Source organism: Diabrotica virgifera, chromosome 1, assembly GCF_917563875.1.
Source record: "Diabrotica virgifera virgifera chromosome 1, PGI_DIABVI_V3a".
NCBI lineage: Eukaryota > Metazoa > Arthropoda > Insecta > Coleoptera > Chrysomelidae > Diabrotica > Diabrotica virgifera.
Window position 1 is genome coordinate 16,185,426 of NC_065443.1, and position 9,229 is coordinate 16,194,654.

Below are 9,229 nucleotides of genomic sequence, written 5' to 3' on the forward strand. Positions count from 1 at the left end.
GGTAGGTTCTGCATCTGATTCCTCGTCACTGTTGACTTCTAAATTGTCCTCAGTTTCCGAAACATTTTCCTCAAAAACATCTTGCTCTTCGCTATCTGATTCGTCGGTAATCTCATAGTCGAAATCGGAGTCTGATATCCCTTCTTCTATATTTCGGATAATTTTTTCATGTTCTTGGTCGCTTATTGTCATTTTCATTCTCTTACGGTCCATTTTTCAATGTAAACTGACGAAAAATGTTAAAAATAATAAAAATATTCTGGTGCCTCTAAATGCCCAATCGGGGTCACAGCGAGACCCCACTTATCTAAATCTCTCTTACAGACCACTGCACCTCACGAATGTTCGTGGTATACTCACAGATCACTTAACTCTCTTTAGATGTTTCACGCAGGTATCTCAAGGTCATACTAAACTAAATGTCATTTTTAGTAATGATACGTTTTTTGAGATGTCGCCATGCACCTGGAGTGAAGATTTCTTCTATATCATTGAGTCTGAGTGTCATTATAATTTGTCAATTGTCATGATTGTCAGTATGCCTTTCTTTATCTTTTATCTTTATGTCAGTAAAAATGTTTATCTGACTGTTAGCAATAATAAAAAATCCTGATTTAGATAAATTGGATTCAAATACAGTTTTTGAAACAAAACGAATGTGATTTGAAGATCCCTAGGAAGATCAAATTCCTAGCTTACATTTGCATGGTGAGTTCAACAAGTATTTGTTATTAGAGGACAAGTAACACTAACACAGTTAGTGGTGTAGGGAAGCAAACGAATGTAACACCAAGTAAGTAACCCCTACAGAAAATATATAATTAATACAAATTATTTTACGTGAAATGAATATGGTTATTATCAAATCAATTATATTAATTTTTTGTTTTAGTTGAAAGTCCTTCAACAAGTAGAGATGCACACATGTTTCAATCATTTGAGATACCCTTTTGTAGAAGTATTTGGAAGATAACTATTAATAATTTCATTTGTAAAGATACGATTTGTAAAAAAGTATATACAAAGTGGTTTTGCTGGTATTAAATAAATAAATAAAAATACGTTGTCATGTCTTATTTTTTCCCAAATGGTATTTTGTATATTTGAAATTAAAAATAATTTGCATATTTTAAAACCAAATTATTTTTTTTTCAACTATACAAATATTTTAACCTAACATTTTCTTCCCACCAAAATTACATTTTGAAATTCCCGCTTGCATTAGTTCCGATACAAGCGGCATGGAGCGCTGTTTTTCATATTTAACCAAAGCGTTATCGTGAAACATCTAGAGGAGGTAGGTGATCTGTGGGTATACTAACAGAAAACGTAGGAGACACGTCCACACAAATACCTGATTGCGCGGTTGCCAAATGTTTCAAATAAAGATATTATAGCCAAAAATGTATGTCTGGGGTCCCATAGTGACCCCGATTGGGCATTTAAGGGTTAAAAGAAGGCTATTCTCAAGTTATTTACGAAATTATAAAAACATTAAAAATCCATATTTTTTTATAAAAACATTACTTTTACATCTAAATATTTGGATATTGGTTGAATGTATTCCATGATATGAGAATTTTCAGATCAAAATTTTTCCAAAGTTTTACCTCTTGTCGGAAAATTTTTTGGAAAATTTTGGGTACAACTCTACGTCACGCCCTTTTAAATGTTGTACTTAGTATGTGTACCAATTTTCAGCTAAATCGATTCAAAAGTATCCGAGTAAAACTGTTTTAAAAATTGTTTGACAATGCCTCCTCTTAAGGACGTCGATAACCTAAAAGAATTAAGTTTTCTGTTCGTTTGCCCCAACATTTTTGTCAGGCAATTACATTTTGTTTAAGAATATAGTTACTTGTAACATACTACTTTTTCGGTAAAAATGGTTGTGAAGATAAGGGATGCACGAACCCAGCATAGTTTAAAAGTATAGTTTACTAATAAAAATTAAATTTTTGGTCCGAATGTCGATTTGCTCCAATATTTTTGTCGGACACTTTTTTTTATTTAGAATATAATTACTTATAACCATCTATTTTTGTCGGAAAAATGGTTGTAAATAAAGAAATTCCAGTAAATTGACATCTTCGGCGCATCCGACTGCGCATATGCCCCGTGAAAATTGTCCGACAAAGTTACCACATTATTGTAAAAAGGTTTTATGGTAGATTCTGTTAAAATTAGCCAAGTGGTAATAAATTTATTATTTTCATAAATTTGATATATTTAGCGTGTCCGACGCGTCATATGGCCAAGTTTTTTTGTCCGACAAAATTGTTTTCGATGTTTATATAATAAAAACCATTGACTAAAATAAAATGACCAATATGGACATAAATTTTTTTCTTGCATAAAATTGACAATTTCGTGACAGCTTGACAGACAAACGCTCCACTGCCATAATGCGCCAAGCTCCAAATTTGTCCGACTCCACCCAAATAACAAGTACAAAAAGTTTCGACGGTGTGGTCATTAATAATAATTTTATATGTGGGCCCAAGGACTAAAATTATCACACTGAAAATCGAAATGTCAGTGAACTATTTTGATTTTTTGCCATTAAACATATTGATTAATATAAAAAGGCCACAAAACAGATTTGGAACCACAAAAAGAAAGTTCGTAAAAAATTTAAAAAAAATTATAGTAAATCCTTTATAAAAGGTATATATTTAAAATCCCTAAAAAGGGCTACATCACAATCACATAACTAGTTTTCGACTGGTTTACCAGTCAATATCAGTGCTTACCTAAAATGAATATAACCTGATAAAATAATGCAAAGATTGAAATTTTGACTATGGTTAATATCGTTGTTCTGAAGCTATTTCCTTGTGGCATTTTTATGATTAATTATTTATATGGGAAATAAGCCACAATTAAAATGAAAAAAATAATTTTATTAACGTTTCGACGCCCAAATCGGGTGCCGTTGTCAAAATACAAAATATTACTAAAATAAACTAAAGTGTTGTTGCTAAGCAAAAAAAAATTCTTCTAATAATTTATTTAATCTCACTCATTTATATTGGCAATTCAGACATATATTATACATTTTAAAGTAGAAGACTTTAAAATGATATTGCCAATATTTATGAGTTGCGTTCCTGGGACGACTTACTGAATGATAGTTCATTCGATTACATGAAATTAACCCCAACTCAAGAATATCCGTCATAAAAAATTATAGCATGTGATATGTCTTTAAAAAGACAACCAAATGCAACGACAGTAAAATTCTCGCGTTAGAGACTTCATAGTAAATCACAAGGGAAAACCAGGAAAAACCCTGTGATACTATCCCGACATCGTAAGTATTTGGTCTTACATTAATTTACTCTCAAAAAATAATACCAAATTCTGACTTGTAACATGTTTAAATTATAAATAATATTAATAATACTAGATATATAAGTAATACTAAAATATAAAATATGTACTAGCTCGATATTATTGACTTACTAATCTTGGTATTTTCTTTCTATTGACTTCCTCTTTCAGTATGGGTAACCACATCCTACTGCATTCTACCGAGGAATTTGCGACACAATTGGTTTCATTTAGCATAATTAGAGCCGCTTCTTTGATTTTTCTCTTTTTACTATCTGATTCTTTCAGGACTATACTTGAATCTCTCCACTGAACTCTATGTTCATTATCCCATGCGTGTTGACATATTTGAGATCTCTCAAATTCTCTATTTTTATATATATATTTTTATATATCTAAAAATAGAGAATTTGAGAGATCTCAAATATGTCAACACGCATGGGATAATGAACATAGAGTTCAGTGGAGAGATTCAAGTATAGTCCTGAAAGAATCAGATAGTAAAAAGAGAAAAATCAAAGAAGCGGCTCTAATTATGCTAAATGAAACCAATTGTGTCGCAAATTCCTCGGTAGAATGCAGTAGGATGTGGTTACCCATACTGAAAGAGGAAGTCAATAGAAAGAAAATACCAAGATTAGTAAGTCAATAATATCGAGCTAGTACATATTTTATATTTTAGTATTACTTATATATCTAGTATTATTAATATTATTTATAATTTAAACATGTTACAAGTCAGAATTTGGTATTATTTTTTGAGAGTAAATTAATGTAAGACCAAATACTTACGATGTCGGGATAGTATCACAGGGTTTTTCCTGGTTTTCCCTTGTGATTTACTATGAAGTCTCTAACGCGAGAATTTTACTGTCGTTGCATTTGGTTGTCTTTTTAAAGACATATCACATGCTATAATTTTTTATGACGGATATTCTTGAGTTGGGGTTAATTTCATGTAATCGAATGAACTATCTTTCAGTAAGTCGTCCCAGGAACGCAACTCATAAATATTGGCAATATCATTTTAAAGTCTTCTACTTTAAAATGTATAATATATGTCTGAATTGCCAATATAAATGAGTGAGATTAAATAAATTATTAGAAGAATTTTTTTTGCTTAGCAACAACACTTTAGTTTATTTTAGTAATATTTTGTATTTTGACAACGGCACCCGATTTGGGCGTCGAAACGTTAATAAAATTATTTTTTTCATTTTAATTGTGGCTTATTTCCCATATAAATAATTAATCATGGTTAATATCAATAAATCAAAATTTCAATCTTTGCATTATTTTATCAGGTTATATTCATTTTAGGTAAGCACTGATGATGACTGGTAAACCAGTCGAAAACTGGTTATGTGATTGTGATGTAGCCCTTTTTAGGGATTTTAAATATAATATACCTTTTATAAAGGATTTACTAATTTTTTTGTATTACATGGTATACAGCCAACTACAGGAAAATTTTTCCTTGTGGATTTAGTAAAAAATGTTTAAGTTTTTTAAACCTATTAAAATTTCTACATTTTACTCTGCTTTTTAAGGTTCTGTAGATATATATTACATTTTGAGAAAAAGAAAATTTTCCTATAAAGCACCTTAAAATAAGAAGATCCCTCTACAAATCCGCCCGTGGTATATTCCATTTGTGGTGCTGTTGAACAAGCATAAAGAACGTTTCCGTAAATATTCTTTATTTATATCAAATGAGAAGAAGAAGCAGAGGCAAGATAGGACGGGATAGGATAGCGAAGTCAATAACGAGTGGTGAAATTGCGCGGTTAGACGGTGAATGGCGAAGCCGTGTGCCCACCTCTTGCATAAAGTCATGAGGTTCATCTCGTTTGATTGAAATCCTCTCTTATTTCTTGTGTTCCTATTGAAAAACCCCACACTCCATGACTTCATTGTTTTAGCGGGCTCATGCATACTTTCATGTGCCCTGCTCCTCTTCTCGCCATCTCTCTTCAAAAACCGGAGATTTCTATCGACGCTTTTTAACGCTAATGCGATGGATTCGAGTAATTGCTCAAAGATTAAATTCAGAGCACTCAGAAGTTCATCACATATAGAGAATATCGCAAAGTAGGTATATTGATTAAAGTAGATATATTGGCCGCATTAAAATAAAACTACAATAGACACCCTAAAAGGCAATATTTTCCTATATTTTTAATCCTTTTAAAACGACTTTTTGATTTTATTATATCTTCCATTTTGAAAATATATACCTAGATGTGGTCATATGGAGTTAAAAACATAAATCCTGAATCTGAAATTTTTGTGTCAACTAGTTTTTGAAAAAAAAGTCCTCGTACATATTTATCCGTATGCATTACCTTTAGTCAATCAATATCTAATCAATCAGTAATGAATAATGGGACAAATATGTCCCAACAGTAATAAAAAAAGTATGGTATAAAAAATATTTTATCGCCAACCGTCACTAAAGTCATTCAGTATTGTACTTACTCATTTGCCCTAATTTGCGGAAGTAAAGTACAGTAGAACCCCGATAAGTCGGCCCCCGATAACCCGGAAGTCCGGCTAACCCGGACCTATTTTCATCAGACAAACATTTCAACAATAAAAATGTATGTAATATAATATTTGAGAGATAATGGATATTTGTGTAATTTGAACTATACGATAGTAAAAATGACTCATGGCAGGCACCTGTTATTCCTTTATTTATTTCAAACTGTCTTAGCATTGTTTAAAAAAGACTAAAAGACTATTTTAAAAAAATTCTTTTTTAAACAATGGTCTTAGTCTCCACTGTTCTTAAATAACATAACATCGTTCCGATTGTGTGTGTATTGTGTGTAGTACAGTCGTATTTCAATTATAACGGAGTTTATCTGTAAATATACCGTATTTTATTAATTTTTACCATATTCTCCGGCTAACCCGGATTTTCGATAACCCGGATCGGCCGTGGTCCCGATTAATCCGAGTTATCGAGGTTCCACTGTAACACTTTATTGTACTGAAAGAAGAATTTTACTTTACCTGCCGCGATTATTAATCAAATTCACTGAGATTGAATGTAAGTGGTCGATGGCAGTAATCGATTATTTATTTGAGTGAAATTAAAATTTATTTACTTTAATTATTTAAATTAATGTACAAAATTTACGTTATTATTAATTCAATTTACGTCAAAGAGTGAAATTCTGTAGTATTTTGCAATTATATTCATACAAAATAAATTAAAACTTTACAGATTTAGTAACGCGATAAAATTTTGTATGCACCACGTCAGCAAAGACTCTTTACTGAGTTGGCACATAAATAACTTTTATTTTTATGAATTGGAAAACATATGTATGATAGAGTTGTTGTTACGCCGCGCCGTATTGTACTCCTGATCAACGCCGCCCATATATTGGTTATGAAAAATTATTGCGTCTGGACAATTAATTTCTTTTATTATTATGAAAGACAGCTTTTTTTCTTTAATTTCGCTTACTCTGCCATCTTTCAGCATTCTTTTTATCAATCCGGTTGCTATCATGACAACTGCTCATTACTGATAGGTACATCATTGCTCATTACTGATGGGTACATCATAACACCTTTGAGTTAGAAGAAGAGGTAAATGATGGACCAATAATATTAAAGCAGGAAGTTTATTCTGCCATAACACAGCTAAAGGATGGCAAAGCAGCAGGTCCCGATAATACACAAGCAGAACTACTCAAACTGATGGACAACGAATCAATAGCAATAATTACAAAGATATTCAACAACATATACAACTCTGGAGGAATACCAACCGACTGGTCGAAGTCTGAGTTTATTGCACTTCCAAGAAACCAGGAGCCAAAAAATGCGAAGAGTACTGTATGATAAGCCTGATGGGTCATCTAACATTGTTCCTAAAGGTAATCCATACAAGAATTTAGAAGCTATGTGAAAGTCAAATTTCGCCCAACCAGTTCGGGTTCACAAATGCTATTGGTACGAGAGAGGCTTTGTTTTCAATACAAGTCTTATTCCAGAGATACGTCAATTGCGACGTATACACATGTCTGGTTGATTACGAGAAAGCGTTTGATCGAGTACAACACACCAAGATGATACGAATACTAAAAGAGGCAGGAATTAACAACCAAAATCTGAAAATAATTAGAAACCTTTACTGGGATCAGACTGCAAACCTCAGAGTTGACGGTGAACACACCGAATATGTGAAAATCATGCGTGGAGTGAGGCACGGCTGCATTTTGTCCCCTCTAATGTTCAATCTTTACTCTGAAAGAATCTTTATCGAAGCTTTGCGCGAAACTGAAAAAGGTATTCTACTGAACGGGTACCGGCTAAATACATCAGGTATGCAGATAAAACCATAGTATTTGCGGACAACCTAGAAGACCTACAAGTCCTCATGAACAAAATCGCGTATTTCAGTCAACAATATGGACTCAATATAAACGTAAAGAAATGACCGTCAGCAAGAAAAAAGGTCAACTACATCAACCAGACCCCTGTAGAAAGAGTGAGGCACTACAACTACCTCGGCACCATAATAAATGAAGAATGGATCAACAACCAAGAGATAAGAGCGCGCATCGGAAAAGCTAGATCAATCTTCAACCATATGAGGGCCTTTTTCAAGAGCCACAACCTTTCTCTTGGTATAAACGGTAAGCATGCTGAGATGCTACGTCTTCTCTGTCCTTTTATATGGTGTTGAATCATGGACCTTGAACGAAGATATGTGCCGAAAATTGGAAGCATTTGAGATGTGGCTATATCGGAGAATTCTTAAAATCCCATGGATTGATCGGGTCACAAATGAGGAGGTCTTTAGAAGGATGGGGAAGATCCGAGAAGCACTAACCACCATCAAATCTCAAAAGTTGGAATACTTTGAACACATTATGCGAAATGAATCCAGATATGCCCTCCTACAAGTCATCCTGCAAGGAAAAATATTTGGAAAGCGAGGCCCAGGAAGAGGGAGAACATCCTGGTTAAAGAACCGCAGAACCTGGTTCAACACAACATCTGTGCAGCTTTTCCACGTTGCTGCAGATAAAGTGAAGATTTCCATGATGATCGCCAACATTCGTCACGGATAGGCACATACATCAAGAAGAAGAAATCATTGATGCCTTTCCATTTACTAGCCAATATACTCTCTTTGTATACAAGCATTTCGCATTCATCTCTTTCTAAGCAGCCTATAAATTATGGTGTATTTTTCTGTTATATTTTGAACAATGTTATATTAACACAAGAATATTTTGAAACTAAAGACAAAGAGGTAATAGCAAAATTTAAAAGGATGGACCTAGATATTTTGGTAACCACTGAAACTAAGAAAAACGGAAATGATACACAATTTATAGATTGCATACTCTACTGTTAAAGCGAAAAGAAGAAAAAATCAGCAGGTTGAACAGTGCATACAATGAACAAACGATAAACAAAATTTTAAATTCAGAACTGCATACGAAAGTCCTTAAGTCTTTCCACTACCAGAGACAAAACCCAATGTCTTCTGGTTGATTACATATACACACAAAATATTAACTAAAATAGATAAAACTGTAGTGAAAATAAACTGTATTAAATTTTGTGGAGATATTAAAAACAAAAGTTTTAAGTGTTGTATTGTTTGTGTAATTATTGGCCATTAAATAGAATTGAATAGGTATAATAATAATATGTAAATACCAATTAATATTATTATTTTTGCCTAATATAGTTATCTCTACTGCTTTACAATTAATGTTTGTATAATTTTCACACCACCCTTTTGATTTATGTCTCTCTGATTATATAAAATATTAAAATTTTCTATTTGAAATAAAAAGTTATCAGGACAATCCAAGTTTCGGTTAGACCTATACAGTCAATACCTATAACATCTACAGGAATT

At 32.6% G+C, this 9,229-nt stretch overlaps 1 long non-coding RNA gene across 1 annotated transcript; it reads left to right on the forward strand.

Moving 5' to 3' along the window:
- Window positions 1-719: 719 nt before the first annotated feature.
- LOC126879275 (uncharacterized) lies at window positions 720-1,062 on the forward strand. Its single transcript, XR_007696022.1, has 2 exons — window positions 720-793; window positions 893-1,062. It is a non-coding gene; the product is annotated as an uncharacterized LOC126879275 (long non-coding RNA).
- The last annotated feature ends 8,167 nt before the right edge of the window (window positions 1,063-9,229 follow it).